Below are 26,205 nucleotides of genomic sequence, written 5' to 3'. Positions count from 1 at the left end.
GTTTTCTTAAATTGAAAAATGCTCTGGACAAATCAAATTCATTATTTCATCTACAAAATACATGTGAAGCAAACATTGAAAACTCTTAGAAATGAATTACTGTACTGTATAATGAAACTACAAAAATAATGAAACTGAAATTTTTTTTAGGTAATTTGTATCTTTTCCAGCTATACAAACCTGGGTCCTTCATTTAAGGATATGTTTTCAGTGCGACCTGGAATGGACATTAAAATTGTCAACAAGGTAATTAACGAGAGGAGGGAGCAAAGTGAAGGGGGCCTGGGCCCTTATCTGTCAAAGTATCTTCATTTATGACCTATTGGCTCAGGGCTGAGTGGGGTGGTTGAGGAGGGAAGATTAATATAAAGGACTCAGGTTTGCATAACTAGGAAAAATACAAATTACTTTGAAAATTTGTGATTTGCTCCTACGTAGATACAAACCATCGTCCTTTATGTAGGGAGACTCACTACTTGATGGGTCAGCAGTCCCCCTAGAACCAAACTGGTAGGTTCTTTTTCTTCCCTGGAAATTTTAATCCACCTTGTCCTGTACGGGAGCGAAGGAGATGACTCCAGCAACCATCAATCTGTCTATCAATGGGATGAAGAGGCAGATGGAGCCTGGCCTGTCCAAAACTATTGGTACATGGTCGAAGGAAGGATCCCTCAAGGGGTATTGCAACCTGAAATATGTCAGGCATAAGATGACTAAAGAGTTGGTACATGTTCCCCCATCTTCCCCCTTGTCTAGGGAGAATGGAAGAGAACTTTTCTATGATCTAGAGAATGGAGATGAGAAGTGTAGTTCACCCGCATTAAGTCAGATCCAGCGAGTAACGCTTTGACTGCTTCATCCCTAAGATAGGGGCAGCAAGAATGGAGGAAAAGAGCCAGTTATTCTGCCCCCATTCCAGACTTTAAACTATACATTACCATAGACAAGATGTTTACTTCTCCTATAACTGTTCCTTGCTAGCCAACAGGAGAGACCTTTGTAAGTCGCCAATGCTGTAGCAAGAGAAGGGAGGTACTAAAAAATGGACTGATGTACAGGTACTAAAAGTACTCATCCTTCAAATCCATGGAGGGCAAGAATTTTTCTTCAGATGGAATTCTTAGAGTGCTTCCTTTCAACATCCCTCCTACCTTTGTCCACAAGGCCAGGGTTCTCAGTAATGTTGGAAGAACGGATGAGTACTCTATCGGCAAAAGAGAAAAAGTAGGGAATGCGGTTCCCTTCTTCATCTGCCCTACAGCCAAGAAGAACCTCAGTTGCTTCCAGGAAGTTGTGGGAGGTCCTGCCATGGTCTAGGAAAGGCAGGGAGGCCTTCCTTACAAACCACATACCGAAGAGTTAAAAAATGACAGAGCCTCTTCTAAGGAAACTTACCCGAGACATGGCGCTGGCTTCACAGAATGGCCCAGGGGAGGAGAAAGCGGGGCCATAACACTTGTGCCGCTTGGTAACTGAGGTAGCCAGTGGCTAAACACTAATCCATAACACCAGTCCTGCTTGGCTACCGGGTCACAGTTCCAGTCCCAGCTCCATGCATCTGCCCTGGGGGGGGACAAAAACACAGGGCTGTGGCCCTCTCAGGAGCCACCCACCCCTCCTAAAAGAGATGGTGTCGAAAGGAGCCCTTTCCTACTACTTTGTCTGACAAGCCCTCCTTGGTTTTTCATATCTTACAAGAAATACCGAGTCGAAGGCCAAAGAGGGGCAGGTTCAAAGCCATGCCACAGGGTCATGCCCACAGCCTTTGCCTTGTGCATTAACCCAGAGGAACCGAAACACAAGGCCGTGGCTCCCTCCCCATGGGGAAGGGAGCCAGTCAGGTGCCACCCACCCCTTCTGAGAGAGATGGCGTCAGAGGAGCTCTTTCCACCAACTACGGCTGGCAAACCCCCTACTTCTTCAACTTAGAAGAAGTGACCAAGTTGGAACCCCAAGAGGATGACAAGGAAAAGGAGTTGGTGAAGGAAGAAGACTGCACATGTTCCTTCTTATTTCCAACCCTAACCTGAATCTCTGCAAGCAGAGGAGTTAAAGTTAATGACACTTCCCAAAGCGAAGAACCACAGGGGTTGCTTTAACAGGAACTACAACACTGAAGAATACTGTCACAGTGAGGGAAGTCACTTTTACAGGGAGCACAAGCCTCAGAACCCCCCAGGCAGAAAGGAAGAAGGGACAGGAGTGGTCGGATCTGGGAGAGGGCCGGAAAACAACCCCATGGCTTGAGGGCGCATCAGTTCAGCTGTACTCGATGCAGCCAGTAAACTTGAGTGAAAAGACTTACTATCGGTAACTACTGCACTTAGTTAACAATTTTAATGGCTGTTCCAGCTTGTGATGAAAACATACCTCTACATAAAGGACAATGCTTTTGATCCGTGTATGAACAACTGCTTTTACAAACCAAAATTATTTATTGCCATTGTATCAACATATCTAATGATTGATGGTAATGGATAAATAAGAATAACGTGTTCTATAGATACAAACTCCTTATTTTTCCTTTATGCCTACAATCTAGTTAAGTTAATGAAGTGATGGTTAAAGGGAGGGTCCCTTTGCTTCGAGATTAAGTATTTGCTTATACCCGTAGGATCCAGGAGAACTGTGTGTATGTAACTACTGGTAAATCAAAAGGAGAAAAGGTGACTCCCAGTCAGATACCGTACTTACAACAGAAGATACAACCAGACTGATTTTAAAAACATAAGTAGCAGAGGCTCCGATTTCATACACTAGTAGTTTCACTTGCTGTAACTAGCCCTTGCACACATTGTAAGCTTTCAGAATGACATACATAGCTAAAAATAACATAATCCTTATTATCTACTTTCTTTGCTGTCTTATATTAGAAGATAACCAGTTGAGTCTCTGGTTGTTTGCAGATAGTGTTAGATAGTGCCTATAAGACAAACCAAAAGATTTTGTGTCACTTTTGGGAGAAGACAAGAATAGAATTGTGAAATCATAACCTTTCCAGAATTGCAAAGCTTCACTGACAAGTCTAAAAAAATGCATATGCCAGAGCAATCTCCACTCGGTGTAGTTGAAATCTTTCAAAGGAAGGGGGTTGCCTATGCCATACAATTTCACAGCAAGAAGAAAATAGAAGAGGGGCATATGACTGACTGGTTTGTATGAGAAAAATCTTTTATTTTTTGTACAAACCTATCAACTTATGAATGCCTTCAGGTGTCAAACTCGTTTCCAAACTTAAAAGAAGAGGTATCCAGCTTTGTTCTATGTAAATTCAGGCTATGAAGTCCCTGTTCTGTTACAAAAATGGAGGCTACACTAGGAAGTAAAAGTTAAAGAAAAGAGGGACAGCAAGATGGGAGAAAGGAAGCAGAAATGGAGTTAAAGTAGAAAGGTATAAAGCAGGTGCAGCTAGGGGGTGGAGGAACATTGCAAAGATCCTCAAGTAATGTCTAGATTACACTGCTGCAGTGCCAGTGCACTGATCAAATTACTCATACAAGACTCGTACTAGAGGAATTAATAGGTAGTGAACAAACCAAATCTCTTCCTACTACATCAGTTACAGAAGACTCTCCACTTAGCCTAGTAAAGTCACGTATCATCTGCCAGGGATAGAAATTATTTGGGCAGCAGAACTCTTTAAAAAAACCCTTTACTGATGAGGAACTATTTGATAAGACTCCAAGCATGAAAAAATCACAGCCTCTCCCATCATTGCTATTAGAAACTACAGTGTAAAAGGTTTCTTGAGGAACCATAAGTAACTTTCCACAGGCTACATTATATTAAATTGCTTGCTTTTATTCAACCTCTCTCCTACACTTGCCTAACTATACAAGTAAATACACAGTTCTGACAATGTCACTACTTTACGATGATTCCCTCAATTCTAGCAACTTCCTGCAGCCTTTGTTCAGAAGATTTTACATTGTCTTCTTTTATTTTGGTGTGTTATATATATATATATATATATATACATATATATATATATATATATATACAGTGGAACCTCTACATACGAATTTAATCCGTTCCAGAACCAACTTTGGATGTAAAAAATGTTCGGATGTCGAAACAAATTTTCCCATAAGAATACATTGAAATATGATATTTTAATTATAAAATAAATTTTTGAATATACTTACCCGGTGAATATATAATAGCTGCTGCTCCAGCGGCTCGACAGAAAACACACACAAAAACTCGCGAGCGATCGCTATGAAGGTTGCGGGTGTGCCCACCAGCGCCAACTATCGGCCAGATACCGCATATACATGTAAACAGACCCAATTTTTTCTCATCCCGCTGGGTCTCTATCGGGGAGGAAGGGGGGGGGGGGGCCTTTAATTTATATATTCACCGGGTAAGTATATTCAAAAATTTATTTTATAATTAAAATATCATTTTTAAATATTTAACTTAGCCGGTGAATATATAATAGCTGATTCACACCCATGGTGGTGGGTAGAGACCAGAGTTACTTAAGTTTACAGCGTATATGCTTAGAGTTTTTGACAGTTATATCATAACAAAACCCAAATATATAAAGGTATCTGGTAAGGAAGTTGACTTAGACGATTACTCTGCCTTATTAGTCTGTCTTCCTCACGAAGCCCAGAGATCCTCTTAGGATGCTGAAAGACTCCCAGGAGCTGAAGTATTAAGGGCTGCAACCCATACAACAGGACCTCATCAAACCCCTAATCTGGGCGCTCTCAAGAAATGACTTTGACCACCCGCCAAATCAACCACGATGCGAAAGGCTTCTTAGCCTTCCGTACAACCCAAAAAACAATATTAAAAACATTTCAAGAGACAGATTAAAAAGGATATTGGAATTAGGGTAATGTAGTGGTAGAACCCTCACCCACTACTGCACTCGCTGCAACGAATGGACCCAATGTGTAGCAGTCCTCGTAAAGAGTCTGGACATCTTTTAAGTAAAATGACGCGAACACTGACTTGCTTCTCCAAAAAGTCGCGTCCATAATACTTTGCAGAGATTTATTTTGCTTGAAGGCCACGGAGGTTGCTATAGCTCTAACTTCGTGCGTCTTAACCTTAAGCAAACATCGGTCTTTCTCATTCAAGTGAGAATGAGCTTCTCGTATTAAAAATCTGATAAAAAATGACAAAGCATTCTTTGACATAGGCAATGATGGTTTCTTAACTGAGCACCATAATGCCTCAGATTTACCTCGTAATGACTTAGTACGAGCTAAATAGAACTTAAGAGCTCTAACAGGACAAAATACTCTTTCCAGTTCGTTGCCTACGATCTCTGATAAGCAAGGAATATCAAAAGATTTAGGCCAAGGACGAGAAGGCAGTTCATTTTTGGCCAGGAAACCAAGTTGAAGTGAACAAGTGGCTTTTTCTGTAGAAAAGCCGATGTTCTTACTGAAGGCATGAAGTTCACTGACCCTTTTAGCTGAAGCCAAGCACACTAGGAAAAGTGTCTTGAGGGTGAGATCCTTCAGGGAGGCTGAATGTAATGGCTCTAACCTGTCTGACATGAGGAACCTTAGGACCACGTCTAAGTTCCATCTAGGAGTTGCCAAACGACGTTCCTTAGAGGTCTCGAAAGACTTAAGAAGATCTTGGAGATCTTTATTGTTGGAAAGATCTAAGCCTCTATGTCAAAAGACCGAAGCCAATATGCTCCTGTAGCCCTTAATCGTGGGAGCTGAAAGGGAGCGAACCTTTCTCAGATGTAAAAGAAAATCTGCGATTTGGGCTACAGAGGTACTGGACGAGGACACAGATGCTGACTTGCACCAGTCTCGAAAGACTTCCCACTTCGACTGGTATACTCTAATGGTAGAAGCTCTCCTCGCTCTTGCAATCGCACTGGCTGCCTCCTTCAAAAAGCCTCGAGCTCTTGAGAGTCTTTCGATAGTCTGAAGGAAGTCAGACGAAGAGCGGGGAGGCTTTGATGGACATTCTTTACGTGGGGCTGACGTAACAGATCTACCCTTAGAGGAAGACTTCTTGGAAAGTCTACCAGCCATTGAAGTACCTCGGTGAACCACTCTCTCGCGGGCCAGAGGGTAGCAACCAACGTCAACCTTGTCCCTTCGTGAGAGGCGAACTACTGCAGTACCTTGTTGACTATCTTGAATGGTGGGAATGCATATAAGTCCAGAATAGACCAATCCAGTAGAAACGCGTCTATGTGGATTGCTTCTGTATCTAGGACTGGAGAGCAACAGATTGGTAACCTTTTGGTCAACGAGGAGGCAAAGAGGTCTATGGTGGGTTGACCCCAAGTAGCCCAAAGACTCTTGCCCACGTCCTTGTGGAGGGTCCATTCTGTGGGTATCACCTGACCCCTCCGACTGAGACAGTCTGCCAAGACGTTCAAGACCCCCGGAGGAATCTCGTCAACAGGGAGATGCCTCGATTTCTTGACCATATGAGAAGGTCCCTTGCGATCTCGAGCAGCGTGAAGGAGTGTGTGCCTCCTTGCTTGGAGATGTACGCCAAAGCTGTGGTGTTGTCTGAGTTGACCTCTACCACTTAGTTTCGAAGAAGCTTTCGAATATCATCAAGGCCAAGTGGACTGCTAATAGCTCCTTGCCGTTGATGTGCATGCTCTTCTGACTTGAGGTCCACAGACCCGAGCATTCCCGACCGTCCAGGGTCGCACCCCAACCCAAATCCGACGCGTCTGAGAACAACACGTGGTTTGGGTTCTTGACTGCTAGGGATAGTCCCTCTCTCAGACTGATATTGCTGTCCCACCATTTCAGGCATGCCTTTACTGGTTCGGAGACTGGGAATGATACCGTCTCTAACGTCTTGTCCTAGATCCAGTGAGAGGCTAGATGGAACCGGAGAGGCAGAAGGTGTAGTCTCCCTAGCGAGACAAACTGCTCCAGGGATGAGAGAGTCCCTACGAGACTGTTCCAACTCCTGACTGAACAAACGTTTTCTTTTCAGCATTAGTTGGACTTCGAGCAGGGCTTGTTCTATTCGGTGGCAGACGGAAAAGTCCGAAAAAAAAAACTGGACTGCGAATCTCCATCCCCAAATATAGAATAATCTGGGATGGGATCAGTTGGGACTTTTAGGTTGACCAAAAGTCCCAACTCCCTGGCCAGGCTCAACGTCCAATGTAGATCCTGCAGACAGCGAAGACTGGACGATGCTCTGAGAAGCCAGTCGTCCAAGTACAGGGAGGCTCGGACCCCCGATAGATGGAGGGATTTTGCCACATTCCTCATGAGCCTCGTAAACACGAGAGGAGCAGGACTGAGGCCAAAGCACAGGGCTCGAAACTGGTACTCCACATTCCTGTAAACAAACCTCAGAAACGGTTGGGAATCCGGGTGTATAGGAATGTGGAAGTATGCCTCCTGAAGGTCGAGAGAGACCATCCAGTCGCCTTCCATTAATGCTGTCAAGACAGCCTGGTAGACTTCATCGTGAAGTTTGTCTTGACAATGAACACATTGAGCGCACTTGCCTCTTACGTACTCCTGCAGTGAACATGGCTGCCAGATCATTGGAGCCATTCCTGAGGGACTTGTTCCTGCAGAGAACGTGGCTGTCAGATCATTGGAGCCATCCCTGAAAGCCTTGTTTATGCATGACATAATGTACAGCAAAACTTCAAACGCTCGAAAAAACTCCTAACAGGAGATGGTCTAGCTCTGAAGTCGACCATAAAATCTTGGAGCGTCTCATGGCCAGACGCCAGGGAGAGTCTATGAGGTTTGAGAAGTCTATCTGGGCAGAGGCAGGAACTCCCAAGCCGAGAACTTCTCCCGTGTCATATCAGACTCTCGCTCTATAAGCCAGCTTAAAAGTAGGGAAAGCAAAGGCTGTCTCCCCCAAACTCCTCCTGGTGATAAACCAGTCGCCTAGCAAACGTAAAGCTCTCTTAGAAGAGCGAGAGAGCACTAGCTTAGAAAACAACGGCTTCGAAGTAGCTAGGCCTAGTGTAAACTCTGACGTTTAGGCGAACGAGGAGCAGCAGTTACAAAATGGTCCGGACAAAGATCCTTAAAAATCAGCATGATTTATTTAAAGTCCAGAGAGGGCTGAGCAGCTTTAGGCTCCTCTCCGTCTGACAGAGTCCTCAAGGGAATATCAGTAGGAGGGGGAACAGCAACTTCCTCATCTGAAGGAACCTTGTCCGACAATAGCCGAGTCTCAAGCAAAGGGAGAGACCTGCCGTGGTGGCAATGCTTGAAAAGCAGAGTCCACACGCACTGGTGCATTAGTAGCGGACCAGGACGCAACGTCATGAAACTGCTTAACAGTCTGTGAACTGTCAACAACAACAGGTGCGTGAGGACGCTCGGCGTCCACTCGAGACTGTTTAGACTGCCTAGTCTGAGCAGTCAAAACAACTCTAGACTGCGGTGGTTGACGCTCAGCGTCAAAGCAAGTCAACTCCGATGGTTGGCGAACGTCCTGAACGTCAACAGGAGCATTAGTAAGTGGCCTAACGTCCAAATGCGGCTGAAAATCAACACGAGACCGCATCGAGTGAGGCTCTACATATGGTGACTGACGTGCTTAGCTACGCCAACGTCAACAGGACGCACAAAGGTTCGTTTGGGCGGCTGAAGGCCAGGATCTCGATGAGATAAACGGCTAGGCTCAACGTGAACCTTATCGGCAGAATAATCCTCCATAAGAGAGGCAAGCTTATTCTGCATGTCTTGCCGTACAACCCATTTAGGATCAACGGGAATGGTTGCGGTAAGAGACGAGGGTAACGTCTGTGACTGCAAAACCTTGCCTACAAAAAGACTCTCAGAGCCTGTGTTACGCTTTTGTTTAGGCGGCGAGCAGTCTTCCGATGACTGCATAAGGTCAGAGCTGTCCTAATACTGTAGTTAAAATCAGGACGCTGGACCTGTCCTGAAAGGACTGACTTTCGCTTAAAGGGCCTCGAAACCTTGTTCCACGGCTTCTTATGCGAAAAGCCTTCGGATGACGAGGAGAAAATCGTCTCTCTCGTCTTATGGTAGGGGCGATCTTGGTGAGATACGCCTGATACCATAGAGGGAACGTCTGTTCGCTGATCAAGGCCTCTCGAACCCATAAGTCGTACGACATTACTTCTCCCCTGGGCTTGGGAGCTTGCAAGAGGTCTCGGACTAGGCGAACGACAGGCACGAACAGACGAACCCTCGGTCGCAACACTGATAACACTTTCCGCAATATCACTTTATCACTACGATTTTCTGTTTTGCACTTATTTCACTGAAATCGAATTTTTTAACAATTCACATTAGGTATGAATAAAACTGATTTCTACCTGAAGCACGCAATTCTACCCTCATCAAAAGGTTATAATTGCGAAATCAGTCGTATAATGTAAGCACATTAATACAAGCAAAAAACAGTAAACATATTTTAAGATAAAAAGATCAGTGGCTGGGAAGGAGACTAAACACTAGTTCATTCAAACTACGTTTTCAATCTCTCACCGTACAGTGCCTTGGGACGAGAATAAAAACTAAAAACGTTTTATCCTTTCTCCCCGTACAGAGACTAGGGACGAGAGTAAAAAGTTGACTCGAGAACAACGTTACTCGCTTGGGACGAGAATAAAGATCGGAACGTTCTCTCTCCTCTCTCTCTCTCTGTCTCTATCTCTCTCTCTCTCTCTCTCTCTCTCTCTCTCTCTCTCTCTCTCGATTTCGCACCGATGAGAAGAGCCCACTTACCTTTCGTCAATAAACAGGTTATTTGACCAAAGGAAAAAACTGAAAGGTTTTTCAATTAAAAAGTTCCTTTAAAATAGTATTTAAAACATTTAAGCTTTGAAAGAAGAATGAACAAAACGTCAGAATCGATTTACTCTTTCTGCAAAGTGAAACCGTGATATACTCTCTCTCTATCGTAACGATAGAGCGCAAACTGTGTAGCATAAATAAACTAAACGTTAGTTCATCTTTGAAACAGTACGAAGACTATTCAAAGAAAATCTTTCATAAAATATTTACTAAAAAATATTCATTCAATAAGTTTTAAATCATTTGCTCTGTAAAAGTAATTTACGATTGAAAGGGCTCAACGTTGTTTAACTTCGGTTTCCAAGTTAGGACCGCCTACTCTCTGGAAAGGTCGCATATAAACAAATCATTAAAATTTATCTTGATGTTTATTATAAATGGAAAGCTAATCGAAGAGGCCTAATAAAGGCGGTTGAGATATAAAATATATAGAGGAAAATCTATAATTAATTTATAACGTGATAAGATAATTGCTAAAAGCCTAAAACACACTTCCGTACTAAGGGAAGGGTCGGCCATTTAAAAGTCAAAGAAAGTCCAAAAAAAAAAAATAATCCAAAGGCATCAAAAATTAAATCTATCCAAAAACGAGTTCAAGATTTAAGTTGAAGATAAAACACCTGCACTGCGAAAGCTCAAACCAAAAGGAAGTACTTCACCAAATATGTTGAGAAAACTCCAGGTTATACAGCGAGTATTGATACGTCTTGTCGTTAAGGCCGACAGAGAAAAAATTGGGTCTGTTTACATGTATATGCGGTATCTGGCCGGTAGTTGGCGCTGGTGGGCACACCCGCAACCTTCATAGCGATCGCTCGCGAGTTTTTGTGTGTTTTCTGTCGAGCCGCTGGAGCAGCAGCTATTATATATTCACCGGCTAAGTTAAATATTTAAAAAGGATTAATCCATGGTTGAGCCCAAAAACCTATGATAACTTCTTAATAAACTACTACACATAATTTTCCCATGAGAATAATGAACACTAAATTAGATAATAGACATGTAAATAAGAAGAATAGACATATAAATAGGAAGAATTAGCAAAAAATGATAAATAAGAAACGGGTTTTTAGCGTCACTTTACCTTAGAAACTCCAGCGCAGGTGTTGTTAGTCTTGCTACGCAGAGAGGAGACGGACGGGCGGCGAGGAGGTAGAGAAGTTAACTACGATAAACGTACACTACTGTAACTTATTCTAACTTACACTAAGTGAACTTTAACATAACTTAGCTAATTTTTTTTTTATTTTTATATTTTATATTTTTTTTACATTTTCTTTTTGATGATTACGTAATTTTAATCACTTTCACTCTCTACATTTAAAATTGACTGAATTACTTTCGCCTCACTCTTCCGTTTTCTTTGTTTCACTTTCTTCCGCTTCACTCTTTGCCGTTTTCTTCGAATCACTTACATCCTCTTCATCACGAGTTCGCTTCGCAGTTTTTTTAAAGAAATTATCGATAGATAATTGCTTGGTACGGCTTTTCAGAATGTTTCGAAAGTGAGTTAGGCAAACATCATCGAACTGAGAAACTACACGACAAACCTGCAATTTCTTTGGATGGTATTTGTCGATGAAGTCGACCACGTCTTGATATTTTCGTAACACCTCTTTTATATGCGCCGAACCTAACACATGTTCTACCTCCTCGCTCCCTTCCTCGTCATCACTCATGTGCTCAGACATAGCATGGAGTTCCTTGAGCTCATCCGTGGTAAGTTCGTCGTGATGTTCGGCGACGAGTTCCGTAACGTCATCTGCGTCGACCTCCAGACCCATGGACACCCCCCACGGGATCAGGTTCGGGGTTCAGGCCACAGCTTCTTCCAGGCAGAATTGAGGGTCCGTCGAGTTAATCCCACCCAAGCCTGATCTATGATCTTCAAGCAGTGCACGATGTTGAAGTGGCCCCTCCAAAATTCACGCAAAGTTAAGTTGGTGCTTTGCGTGACATTAAAGCACTGCTTAAATAAATGCTTGGTGTACAGCTTCTTAAAATTAGAGATGACTTGCTGGTCCATGGGCTGGAGGATAGAGGTGGTATTCGGTGGAAGATACAGCACCTTTATGAACTTGAATTCATCGAAGAGATCATCTTCAAGTCCGGGGGAGGTGAGCGGGTGCATTGTCAAGGCATAGCAGGCACCTTAAAGGCAATTTCTGTTCATGAAGATACTTCTTCACAGAAGGGCCGAAAACTTGGTTGACCCATTGCACAAAGAATTGCCTAGTGACCCAGGCCTTCGAGTTGGATCGCCAGAAAACATGAAGCTGATCCTTATCGACGTTGTGTGCTTTAAAGGCCTTAGGGTTCTCTGAATGGTAAACCAGTAAGGGCTTGACTTTAAAGTCCCCGCTAGCGTTGGCACATAGGGCAAGAGTCAACCGATCCTTCATTGGCTTATGCCCAGGCAATTTCTTCTCTTCGGCAGTGATGTAGGTTCGACTCGGCATCTTTTTCCAAAACAGCCCGGTTTCATCTCAATTAAACACCTGCTGCTCTACGTAGCCTTCTTCCTGCACGATCTTTTCGAAGTTCTTGACAAAGTCAGCTGCAGCCTTTGTGTCCGCACTAGCAGCCTCTCCGTGGCGAACAACTGAATGAATCCCGGACCGTTTCTTAAATTTCTCGAACCAGCCACGAGATGCCTTGAAATCATCTGAGGAAGGCTCGGTTGAACTCTCCCCAGCATCACCCCCAGAGCTCTCCTCCTTCAAGTCCGTAAAGATGGCGTGCGCCTTCTCGCAGATGACGGTCTCGGTGATGGTGTCGCCAACGATCTCTCTGTCCTTAATCCACGCTAGTAGAAGTCGTTCCATCTCTTCTATGATAGGGGTACGGCGTTTTGAAATTATGGTGATCCCCTTAGAAGGTTTCACTGCTTTAATAGCTTCCTTCTGTTTAAGGATTGTCGAGATCGTCGACATATTACGGCCATACTGTTTAGCAAGTTCACTCACGCGGACGCCACGCTCATGTTTTTCAATAATTTCCTGCTTAATTTCTAAAGAAATGAATGAATGATTTAAAGTTTTCAGGCATCCTGACATCTAAGGTCATTGACGCCGGTAACATTTAATTTATGTATACAAAAATAAAAAATGAAATAAAATAAAAAATAAAAGTGTATTCAATTAAAATCATAAAAATTGAATGTCATAAAAGTTAAATATTTTTCAGAAGACCTGCTTCTGAAATAAATCTAAAAATGCCACTTGCATGGTAGGACACATCATTTCCAAGAATCTTGGCAAGGATGAACCTGCCACCCTCACCTCGAGCCTCAAACAAATACTGTATCTATTCCGCAAGTTGTTATAATTGGGGCATTCGGTCAACAAATGCCTTACTGTTAGAGGTACTAAACAGTTGTCACAATACGGTTGGTGTTGGCCCTTCAGCAGAAACTCATGTGTCAACCGAGTGTGACCAATACGGAGACGACAAAGAGACGTCTCCCATTTTCGGGGCATCATATTATACCTCCAAGGAGATATGACATTTGTTACCTCTCGCATTTTATTACCATCTAGGCTATCCCATTGCTGTTGCCATTTATTGCAAACCAATTTCTTGATGTCAGGTAAGAAATCATTACAGGCAATGGGATACCTTCTTGGCAGCAACTCGGATGCAGCATTCTTAGCCAGAAAATCTGCCTTCTCATTCCCACACACACCTACATGTGCTGGAACCCAACAAAAATGTTATTTTCATTAGTAAAATAAATTTTTGAATATACTTACCCGATAATCATGTAGCTGTCAACTCCGTTGCCCGACAGAATTCTACGGGAGGGATACGCCAGCTATCACTATACTAGAAGGGGGTATACTCACAAGCGCCACCTGTGGCCAGGTACTACAGTACTTGTTGTTGTCGCCACCTCACTTTTTCCTCGGTCCACTGGTTCTCTATGGGGAGGAAGGGTGGGTCAATTAAATCATGATTATCGGGTAAGTATATTCAAAAATTTATTTTACTAATGAAAATAACATTTTTCAATATTAAACTTACCCGATAATCATGTAGCTGATTCACACCCAGGGGGGTGGGTGAATAACCAGTGTACAAGACTAAAGGATAGCTAAGTATCCCGTATTTCATATAATCAGTTATCCACAATAACAATGAAATAATAAGTACCTGGTAAGGAAGTCGACTTGAACCGTTACTCTGCCTTTAATAAGATCGTCTTCCTTACTTAGCTCAGCGTTCCTCTTGGAAGGCTGAATCAACTCAAAGGTGCTAAAGTATCAAGGGCTGCAACCCATACTAAAGGACCTCATCACAACCTTTAACCTCGGCGCTTCTCAAGAAAGAATTGACCACCCGCCAAATCAACAAGGATGTGGAAGGCTTCTTAGCCGACCGTACAACCCATAAAAAGTATTCAAGAGAAAGGTTAAAAAGGTTATGGGATTATGGGAATGTAGTGGCTGAGCCCTCGCCTACTACTGCATTCGTTGCTACGAATGGTCCCAGGGTGTAGCAGTACTCGTAAAGAGACTGGACATCTTTGAGATAGAATGATGCGAACACTGACTTGCTTCTCCAATAGGTTGCATCCATAACACTCTGCAGAGAATGGCTCTGTTTGAAGGCCACAGAAGTAGCCACAGCTCCCACTTCATGTGTCCTTACCTTCAGCAAAGCAAGGTCTTCTTCCTTCAGATGAGAATGTGTTTCTCTAATCAGAAGCCTGAATAGTAAGAAACTGAGTTCTTAGAACTTGGAAAAGAAGGTTTCTTGATAGCACACTATAAGGCTTCTGATAGTCCTCGAAAAGGTTAAGACCTTTTTAGAAAGTACCTAAGAGCTCTAACTGGGCAAAGTACTCTCTCCAGTTCATTCCCCACCAAGTTGGACAGGCTTGGGATCTCGAACGACTTAGGCCAAGGACGTGAAGGAAGCTCGTTTAGCAAAAACCGAGCTGCAAGGAACATGTAGCCGTTTCAGATGTGAAAACAATGATCCTGCTGAAGGCGTGGATCTCACTTACTCTTTTAGCTGTTGTCAAGCACACGAGGAAAAGAGTTTTTAACGTGAGGTCCTAAAAAGAGGCTGATTGGAGAGGTTCAAATCTTGATGACATAAGGAACCTTAGGACCACGTCTAGATTCCAGCCTGGAGTGGACAACCGACGTTCCTTTGAGGTCTCAAAAGACCTAGGGAGGTCCTGTAGATCTTTGTTGGTGGAAAGATCCAAGCCTCTGTGGCGGAAAACCGCTGCCAACATACTTCTGTAACCCTTGATCGTAGGAGCTGAAAGGGATCTTACTTTCCTTAGATATAACAGGAAGTCAGCAATCTGGGTTACAGTGGTACTGGTTGAGGAAACTGCATTGGTCTTGTACCAGCTACGGAAGACTTCCCCTTGAGACTGATAGATTCCGAGAGTGGATGTTCTCCTTGCTTTGGCAATCGCTCTGGCTGCCTCCTTCGAAAAAGTCCCTAGCTCTTGAGAGTCTTTCGAAAGTCTGAAGGCAGTCAGACGAAGAGCGTGGAGGATTGGGTGTACCTTCTTTACGTGAGGTAGACGTAGAAGGTTCACTCCTAGAGGAAGAGTCCTGGGAATGTTGACCAGCCATTGCAGATCTCTAAGAACCATTCTCTCGCGGGCCAGAGCGGAGCCAACCAACGTCAGCCGTGTCCCTTGCGAGAGGAGAACTTCTGAAGTACCCTGTTGACAATCTTGAACGGCGGGAATGCATACAGGTCGAGATGGAACCAATCCAGCAGAAAAGCATCCACGTGAACTGCTGCTGGGTCTGGAATCGGAGAACAATACAACAGGAGTCTCTAGGTTATCGAGGTAGCGAACAGATCTATGGTTGGCTGACCCCAAAGGGCCCAAAGTCTGCTGCAAACATTCTTGTGAAGGGTCCACTCTGTGGGGATGATCTGACCCTTGCAGCTGAGGTGATCTGCCATGACATTCATACCGCCCTGAATGAACCTCGTTACCAGCGTGAGCTTTCGATCTTTAGACCAGATGAGGAGGTCCCCTGCGATCTAGAACAACTTCCACGAAAGAGTCCCTCCCTGCTTGAAGATGTAAGCCAGGGCTGTGGTGTTGTCAGAGTCCACCTCCACCACTTTGTTAAGCTGGAGGGACTTGAAGTTTATCAAGGCCAGAATAACCGCCAACAACTCCTTGCAATTGATGTGAAGTGTCCTTTGCTCCTGATTCCATGTTCCCGAGCATTCTTATCCGTCCAAAGTCGCACCCCAGCCCGTGTCTGATGCGTCCGAGAGGAGACGGCGGTCGGGTTTCTGAACAGCCAAAGGTAGACTTCCTTGAGAAGAAAGCTGTTCTTACACCACGCGAGAAGACCTTCTCTCTTCGGAAACAGGAACTGAGACCGTCTCTAGCGTCATGTCCTTTATCCAGTGAGCAGCTAGATGATACTGAAGGGGGGGGAGGTGGAGTCTCCCTAACACGATGAACAGGGCCAGCGATGAAAGTGTCCCTGTTAGACTCATCCACTACCTGACTGAGCATCGGTTCCTTCTCAGCATGCTCTGGATGCATTCTAGGGCTTGGAAGATCCTTGGGGCCGACGGAAAAGCCCGAAAAGCTCGACTCTGAAGATCCATACCCAGGGAGACAATGATCTGGGATGGGACGAGCTAAGACTCCTCAAAATTGACCAGGAGGCCCAGTTCCTTGGTCAGATCCATAGTCCATTTGAGAATCTCCAGACAGCGACGACTTGTGGGAGCTCTTAAAAGCCAGTCGTCTGACGGAGCCGGACACAAGATCATGGTACTGCTGCACAGTCTGTGAACTGTCAACCATGGGGAAGCGAGGAAGTACAGTGACAACCCGAAGCTGTCTAGACTGTCTGGGTCGTACAGACAACTCCTTATCGGGTTGCTAAGGTTGCCGTACTGCGTCACAACAAGTCACTCCTGCTGGTTGTTGAACGTCTTCCCAGTGACACAGACTCCGTAAACAAAAAATCCTCAAACAAGGACTAAGTTTGGACTGCATGTCTTGCAACACAGCTCAAGGACTATGGGAGCAGGTGTGGTAACAGACGGGATTAGCGACTGAAGTGGGACCATTACCTTCCCTGGAAGCATGTTATGCTTAAATAAAAGTCCATAGGAGGCTACGCAGCTAAAGGCTCCTCTCCAAATGACAGAGTCCTCAAGGGAATATCAGAAGGAGGGAGAAAAGCACTTTCTCATCTACAGGGACCATATCCGAGAAAAGCTAAGTTCTCTCAGTGAGGGTTACACTGTGCAAACGCAGCAGACTAGAAGGCAACGTTAAGAAACTGCTTGACAGTCTAGTGAGTTGGCAACAACCAAAGATGTGTGACTGAGAAGCATGCGGTAAGGTATGCAGAGCCTGTTGTATGCAGAGCATGCTGTAAGCAGAGCATGCTGTATGCAGAGCATGCTGTATGTAGAACATGCTGTAAGGTAAGCAGAGCGTGCTGCATGGCGTGTAACATTTCTCAGAAATTCCATGACCAGTGCTAGAGTGAGTAATATCGCATTACCGTCCATTGAAAGTGCACGTGCCGAGGGAATTGATTTAGACTGTTTTGTTGATGAATTTGATAGCCGGCATGATAATCGTAGAATTAAGCTACACTAAATGTACTATAATCTACTTCACCTCCGGAAAGGGAAACTCGCCCTGTTGGCAACACTGCATTACTACATGCATGCTTGCAAGGGGTTTAATATCAACATAATATTACCTTACATTCATAACTCATGATTTTTGCCATATTTGCGATTTGTTAAAAATATATTGCAAGGAATACAAATATATTTTTAAATAAGTAATACAAATAACCTCCATTATCATAATGTTTGAAAATGGAGGTAAGGTATGCTGAACAGCAGAGTCAGAACGAGCTGGAACAACAATAGTTGTGGTTTCCTCTTCAAGACTCTGTTGAGGGAACACCTGAGGCTCAGTCTGCAAAGGCTGATCAAAAGAAGTAGCAGAAGGTAGGCGCATGGGTGGAGGAGGTTGACTCCTGGCATGAGTGGCTGAACTCAAGGGTTGCGCTTGCTGAGTGGTTGGCGGAAGAGCAGTAGCAAGTTCCTGAGGAACGAGTTGAGGTTCCTGCGGTGTGAGCTGAGAGCGATGAGGTAGTGGCTGCGCAGAACGCAGTAAATGTCTCGCAAGTTGAGGCTCCTGAGGCGCAAGGCTAAGGTGTTGAGGTGCTTGCCTTGAGGAGGGTTGAGCTCGCTGCAGCGAGAGCTGAGGAGACTGACTCATGGATGGGAGAGGTTGTTGTACCTCAAGCGAGTGTTGCCTCACTGGTGGAACAGCAAGTGGAAGCGGAGGAAGAGAGGTATAAGCCTCCTGTTCCATTGCTGAGGTTGCCTTAAGGAAGGCGGAGGGAGCTGCACACCACTGGGATCAGTAAACTCATAACGTGGCTCAACATCGTACGCCTGGCAGGCGGTACTGCGGTCAGGCGGAGCGAGCGCAGGCGGAGGCGCAACCTTCTCAGCCCGACACTCACGCATCAAGACCGAAAGTTGTGACTGCATGGACTGCAGTAGAGTCAACTTGGGGTCGGCAGACACTAAAGTCTGCTGAGGTAAAGCCTTAACAGCAGAGATCTGTTGCGGCAGAACCTTACTCCTCTTAGGCGGAGTGCGTTCAACTGATGACTGCGGCGAGTCAGAGCTTTGAACTCTAACTTCGTACGTCTGGCATAGGTCTGGACTTTACGTTTAAGAGGTCTTGAGACCTGAGACCAGCGTTTTCTCCCCTAAATCTCTTCTGCAGACGAGCAAAATAAGGGCTCAATCGTCTGCGGGTGGGAGTGACGGTCTCTGTAAGACACGCCCGCAACCACCGAGGATACTTCTGTGCGCCGATCAAGGCCTGCCGAACCCTTTTGCCCTTCGACATTGCTTCTCCCCTGGGCTTGGGAGCTTGCAAGAGGTCCCGGACTGGGAGACGACTGGCACGCACAGAAGTACCCTCACGCACAACACTGACACACTTTGCGCTAATCACTTATCACTTTGATTTTCTGTTTGCACTTATTTCACTGAACTCGAAACTTTAAGTGGTTTGTACCTGAAACACGCAATTCTATCCTTTCTCAAAAGTTAGTAATTGCGAAAACAGAATTACAATGTAACAGAAAAATCTAATGAAAGATAAATAATTCAGTGGCTGGAAAGAGACTAAACACTAGATCACTCTAGAAACGTTTACCTTCTTCCCCTAAAGAGACTAGGGAGAAGAGCAAAAACGATAACAACGTTACTCGCTTGAATGAAACGTTTATCCTCCTCTTTCTCCCTCCGTCTCTATCTCTCTCTCTCTCTCTCTCTCTCTCTCTCTTGACTTAGAACCTGAGAGAAGAGCCCAATCATATATATCGTTAAAACATATTATTGTTAAAGGAAAAAACTGAAATATTTCCCAAAATGAAAAGTTCCTTTATTAGAATTAAAACCATTAAGTTAAGAAAGAATGAACAAAACGCTAGACACGGTTACTCTTACTGCAACGTGACACCGTGAAAACTCTTTCTCTATCGTAACGATAGAGCGCAAGTTGAACGTTCTGAACGTCAACAACTGCAGAGACAAAACAAAACGTTAGTTCAACTTTGAAAACAGTACAAGACTATCAAAGAAATTCTTCCAAAGACATTAAAATAGCATAATATGTTAACAGGTAAAACCGAAATGACGGGCTCAATGTTAATTAACTTCGGTACCAAGAAAAGACCGCCTACTATTAGGAAAGGTCGAATATAAACAAATATAAAAATTAATTTAAATAAGTTTATAATAAAAGTAAGTTAATCGAAGAGGCCTATAAAAGGCGGAGAGATATAAAATAAATCTATAACAAAACTAAGAAAGAGAGTCTATACTCTCTTAGACACCAACACCTCCGACTAAGGGAAGGGTCGGCCATTTAAAGGTGAAAGAGAGTTCATACTCTCTTCGTCACCATAAAAATTAAATTAATTCCAAACGCTAGCTAAGCTAACAAAGAAGTATCCAGTATAGCGAATAGCTGCAAATTTAGAGAAATACTTCACCAAACCGTGAACAATACTCCAAAATCATAAGCGTATCCAAGAACGTCTAGCCGGAAGCACGACAGAGGAAAAAGTGAGGTGGCGACAACAACAAGTACTGTAGTACCTGGCCACAGGTGGCGCTTGTGAGTACACCCCCTTCTAGTATAGTGATAGCTGGCGTATCCCTCCCGTAGAATTCTGTCGGGCAACGGAGTTGACAGCTACATGATTATCGGGTAAGTTTAATATTGAAAAGTGAACTGTTATACCTCTCCGTCCAATAATAAAAAGCCATTCTAAAATCTTTAAAACTAGAGGGTTATTAGAATTAAAAACTTCTATAGCTTGAAGGACACTCCTTGCATCACTAAAAATTGTAAAATTACCCTCCTTCTCCAATGCTATTTTCTCAATAGCGGTTAATATGCCATACAGTTCCGCAGTAAATATGGAAGCGGTCAGAGGAAGTGCACCTCAACAATTAAAACTATTACTATGTACCCCAAATCCAACGCCAGCATCAGATTTGGAGCCATCAGTATAGATAAAAGTTGATCCTCTATGTTCTTTAACATGTTCATTAAAAAGAGACCTGGCTTCTAGGTCTGACATATTCTTCTTATCTCCTATAAAATATTTACAAAAAGATATCTCTGGTAACTTCCATGGAGGCGTTGATGATACCTTGAATGGAAGTACCTTACATCTAGTTATATCCAGACTGTTTAATAATTGTTTCACCCGAAAGCCATAGGGTTGAGGAGATTTTGGGTGCATTTCAAAGTATGTTGGGTGCCTTATAAGGCTTGCAGTCTGGAAGGCTAAAGAATTAGGGAGTCTTTGCAATCTAAACCAATACCGAAGAATAGAAGACATCCGGTAAAGGTCTAGTGGTAACTCTCCAGCATCAACAAGGAGACTTGGGATAGGTGATGTTCTGAATGCTCCCGTGGACAATCTAATACCTGCATGATGTATTGAATCTAATATTTTCAACCGGCTTGGGGTGGCTGAAGAGTATACCTCACAACCATAACTAATTTTGGATAAAATCAAGGCCTTGTATAATTTTAAAATAGTATTGCGGTCTGCCCCCCATGATGTATGGGACAATACTTTTAAAATATTCAAAGCTTCAACACATTTAGCTTTTAGCGCTTTTAGGTGAGAAACCCATGTAAGTCTACAGTCAAATATCAAACCTAAAAATTTGGTTTTCGATACACATGGTATCCGTTGACCTTTAATGTATATATCCGGGTCTGGATGTACTCCCCGGATACGACAAAAATGGACAATGGTAGTTTTACTTGTCGAGAACTTAAATCCATTCATGTCAGCCCACTGGAAAATCTTATCTATGGAGTGTTGGATTTTTCTCTCAACCATTGCCATTCTAGTGCCAGCAAATGATATTGAGAGATCATCCACAAATAATGTTGAGAGAACATCCTGGGGAATGGCTGAGGATATCCCAATAATTGCTAGTGCAAAAAGGGTTACACTCAGCACACTACCCTGAGGAACTCCTTCTTCCTGGCACTTATTCTCTGATAGAGTTTCCCCAACTCTCACTTGAAAAACTCTATGTGAAAGAAATGCCTGAATAAATAGTGGCAGCTCTCCTCTCAATCCCAATTCATGAATGGTTTTAAGAATACCATATCTCCATGTGGTATCATATGCCTTTTCAAGGTCAAAAAATACTGTAACATGGTGCTGTTTGGAAGCAAAGGCTTCACAAATAGAAGACTCAAGTCGTATCAACACATCAGTCGTTGAGTGCATTTTTCGGAATCCACATTGAATCGGTGATAAAATACCTTTCTTTTCAAGGTACCATATCAGCCTTGCATTGACCATCTTCTCCATGATTTTACATAAACAAGATGTCAATGCAATAGGACGATAGTTTGCTGCTAAAAACTTGTCTTTACCGGGTTTTAAAAAGGCTAAAATAATGGCTAGTTCCCAAACACTTGGGTAACTATGATCATGCCATATTCTATCAATAATGCTTAAAATAAATAGCTTTGTATTAAAATGTACATGTTTAATCATTGCATATGGAATTCCATCGGGTCCAGGGGCTGTATCGTTGTAATGAGAAAGTGCGGAATCAAATTATCTTTCAGTGAAAGGAGAATTATACGACTCTTCCTTTCTTGTTGCAAAATTTAAAATTTTCTTTTCTTCAGTGCTCCTATACTGGTGACCAGGGGCTCCTTCACACTTGCTGGATACATTTGAAAAATGATTAGCCAGGGCATTGCTAACTTCATTTGCTTCAGTTACATACTGGCCATTCACCTTCAACACTGGTGGTGGGTTGGGGGTGAATTTGCCAGCTATCTTTTTTACTTTCCTCCACACAGAAGATGGTGGTGTTCTACTGTTAATAGAGGAAACAAAAGACATCCATGACTGGCGCCTTGCTTCTTTCATGGCACGACGGAACTGTGGTCTACATTTCTTGTACATAGTTAAATTTTCATCACTTCTGCGTCTACGCAATCATGTTAGAGATCTTCTTGTGGCTCTGTGGAGTGCAGTTAGTTCTGAAGACCACCACAGGACTGGTCGTCGTTTGAATAACCCTGTTGTTTTGGGAATTGAATTGACTCCTGCTGTATGAAGAGTTCCATTCAGTAGGTCTATGGCATCATCAACACTTTCAAATTGTTCTGCTCTCCCTTCGATTTTACTTAGCTCGGAAAATTTAACCCAGTCTGCCTTGTCTAGATTCCAACGTGGCGATCTTTGCAAAGGCGGACCCTTGTTGGTGTTTATAATGATTGGTGCATGATCACTAGTATGCCAATCATCTAATGTCCTCCAATCAAAATCAAGAAGGCAGTTAGAGCTTGCAATTGAAAGGTCAATGCATGACAAAGTACCTGTCTGAACATGGAAGTGTGTGGGCTCTCCTGTATTAAGGAGTCCCACATCCTCATTCTCCACAATTGATGAGATAATATTGCCCCTTGTGTTGGCCAAAACATCACCCCATAAAGGATGTCTACCATTCATATCTCCCAGTAAAAGAAAAGGTTGAGGGAGTTGTTGAATGACCTCTGCTAAATCATCATATAAAATATTATCATTTGGAGGTAAGTACAGAGAGCATATTGTATATTTTCTCCCTATATCAATTTGTACAACTGCCTGCAGGGTTGTACGTATAGACATGGGTATTTGGGGAACATCTCGACGAATGTATATGAGACTTCCGCCATGGCTCCCTGCTTGTTGATTATATGGTGTTCTATAGCTAACATACTCTCGAGGACTAGGAGTGTTAGAATCAAGCATACTTTCCTGTAGACATACAATTATGGGGGAATGCTCATGAATTAGGAGCTTAAGTTCTTCATATTTCGCCCTCAAACCCTGACAGTTCCATTGCAAAATGGAGGAGAAAACTATGGATTATTTCTGGAAGACATCTTGGATGAGGTCTTCCCATTAGCAGTTATTAATTTAACATTATTACCAGTAGGTTTCTTCAGAGGTGGTCTTGTTATGTTGGGTTTAACGTTGGTGTTTTTCTTTGTATTCTTTTTATCTATTTGTTGAGGTGGATGGTGGACCTCAACTTGAATTTCTGATTTATTCAGTCCATCTTCTGGTTCATTAGAAACATCAACAGACAAAACATCAAATTTATTTGATGTCATAACCTTAATGTTTCTAATGGAGGGTGGAGAGAGAGATGGGGGTCTCTCTCTTTTGCGATTAATAGATGGTGGGATTCGAGGTTTTTGCACCTTTCCCACAACAGGTGCATCAGGTAAGTTAGTCTTAAGTGGAACCTCCATCAGAACAGGCAAGGACATGGCCTGAGAGAGGTTTGTATTACTTTTTGTAATGGCGGCTGAAGGCTGTACAGCAATGGGCAATGACCTAGTGTTAATACACCGTGGTAAAGCCTCAGGAGGTGATATGGATGCCTCGTTATTTGACATTTTGTCAGATAGTATACTTTTTTTTTTAGCTATTGGCAGTGCTAGGTTGGTTTGATTTTAATGCCTTAGCATATGTATTTGATTTATTTAATAGTCTTTTGGCATGGGTTACACTTATATGTTCTAAATTTGATTTGTTGAGGGCAGCTTCCTCCAACTTATATAGCTCACAGATCTTGTCTGTGGATTTGTGATTCGAGCTGCAATTTAAACACCTGGCTCCAAGTGCACACTCTCCATGGTAAGATTTGGAGCAAATACCACACATCTTCTCATTTTTGCAAACTTTGGACGGGTGCCCAAATTTAAAACAATTAAAGCATTGCAATGGCTTCTGCTTGAAGGGTCTTACTTTAATCCTTTCGTTCTCGATAATAATATGAAAAGGTACATCAGCATCCTGGAACGTAAGGATTATCATTGATGTACCTGGGACTTTATGAACTTTCCAAACATTTAATGGACACATGGCCAGTATCTCCTCCTCTGTAAAATCATATAGATCTCTGTTAAAAACTACGCCCCTTCCGTGGCTAAAATTTAGGTGGGGTTTGACATCTAACTTAATGTCATCATTATTTATTTTCATATTGGACAATATTACCGACTGTGTACTGGATTTGGCATGGATAAGGAAACTATTTTTTCCGAAACGAGATATATCGCCTGGTGCAATAGTTCCTACTTTTTTCTGAATCAATTTGCATATTTTGAAATAATTCCCTGTAACCCCCTTTGATTCAGCTATAAGCCACATCGGTGGTTTTGGATTTCTCTGGGAGGGCATGACTAAATCCGCGTCTTTTTCCAACCAATCGGCAGGCCTGTACACATCTAAATCTTTTGGTACCTTATCGCAATGAGCAGCCGCGACATTCAAGTTATTAATTTTAATATTCTTCAAATTACTTATTGCACTAAATGCTTCGTCATAACTACTATAAGATATCCATGAATCCCAAGTTTCAGCTTCAAGTTTCATCCTTATTTCTTTTATGCATCCATAGCATTCAAATGCTTTACATAGATTATCATAATTTGTTTCTATTGAAATTTGTGTAACATGGAGGATTCGAAGTTTCCTCGTGTTACCCAAATTACTCGATTTAGAAATATCAGTAGAATGGTCCTTACCCGTTCCGAGGTCATCAACAGAGCTATCCCTTATCACATTAGCAGAGGTCGTCAACAGTGCCGGGGGAGAGTCAGCGTATCCAGGGGATGGGGGTTCGTTCCTTAAAGAATCCATTATACTAAAGAGAGAGAAAAGAGTTAGTTTGATGTACCTGCTCGAGAATGTTAGGCCATCACGCGTCGGAAAGGAAATTTGCACTCTCCACTATCGGCACAATGAGAGTATACTTCCCAGATGGTCCACTCCATACCCTACCCGAAGGATAGCATCAAAACAGATATAGAGGCACAGGTGTAAGCTGAACCCGCCTGTTAGGACTGAGACCAAGAAATTATGGAATCATCCTCCCCATATCTATAATGACGGGCTTCCGGCCAAAAGCCGAGAGTCCTACCCCAAGCATTGGATCCCCCTGGATTCCGAAGACCCAACACTTGAGAATAGTTCCGCCAAAAAGGTCCAAACCATCTTCGGGACGGCTGAAATCATCCAATACTCTCACATATAGCTTTGAATGCAAACACCTCCCAACCGTGATACCTCCTCCCACTCATCAAAGCAGGCAGCAATAAAGGATGTATGAACATCCCCGCCGGGGCTACAATGGATGTAAAAACATCCAAGCCATAGGAGAAAAAAAAAAAAAAAAAAAAAAAAAAAAAAAATAATAATAATAAATATATATGTACATAATATATACACACATAATGAGGGAAATTTTTCTCATAGAGTTTGGAAAGCAAGACTAAAGAAAGTTTGTGAAATTAGGATAAGGTCGAAGTAATATTGAGAAAAAGAAAAAGGTAAAAGAGAAATTTAGATTCGAACTGGGGGAGCAATTTCCCCAAGTTCGAGAGCCCTCTTGCCCGTCACCAAGTTTCAGCACGGGAATGAAATGCCGTGCTGAAGCTCAATGACTTCATCAAGGCATTCTCTCATTAAGAGGGTTTCTAAAGAAAGCATTTCCTTCTTCCTTTTCTCACCACTACCACTACCACTGGCAAAACTAAGCCTTTTAGGACCCATACTTTACGTAAATTACCGTTAAAGGATGCACGTAAAAAATCACGATTAAAACAGAGTTAATAGCAGAATGCACAGAGCACAACCGCAAGAAGCCGACGAGAACAGAGGACGGACCCAAGCCCCGCTAATTGAGCGTCCCTCCGAGGTCAATGTGCTGCCTTCAGATCATCTCTGCCGGTTGGACTGACAACATCGTTGGTCCGCCATTGGAGTTTTTTGTTCGCTTTCCCTGTCGCTGTACTGGACTTCTTTTTTGGTGATGTACACTGATCTAGGGTTTTGGCAATCGC

The 26,205-nt window shown here is 43.1% G+C and overlaps 1 protein-coding gene across 2 annotated transcripts in view; it reads right to left on the bottom strand.

Annotated features, from left to right (window-relative positions):
- Positions 1–26,205, bottom strand: part of LOC137644067 (ubiquitin carboxyl-terminal hydrolase 30 homolog) — a 70,067-nt gene that overhangs the window by 22,588 nt on the left and 21,274 nt on the right. The gene's annotated exons all lie outside the window — the stretch shown is intronic.

Source organism: Palaemon carinicauda, chromosome 7 (assembly GCF_036898095.1).
Source record: "Palaemon carinicauda isolate YSFRI2023 chromosome 7, ASM3689809v2, whole genome shotgun sequence".
Classification (NCBI taxonomy): Eukaryota; Metazoa; Arthropoda; class Malacostraca; order Decapoda; family Palaemonidae; genus Palaemon; species Palaemon carinicauda.
The sequence above is the reverse complement of the archived record's forward strand: the minus strand, read 5'-3'. Positions and strand labels throughout refer to the sequence as shown.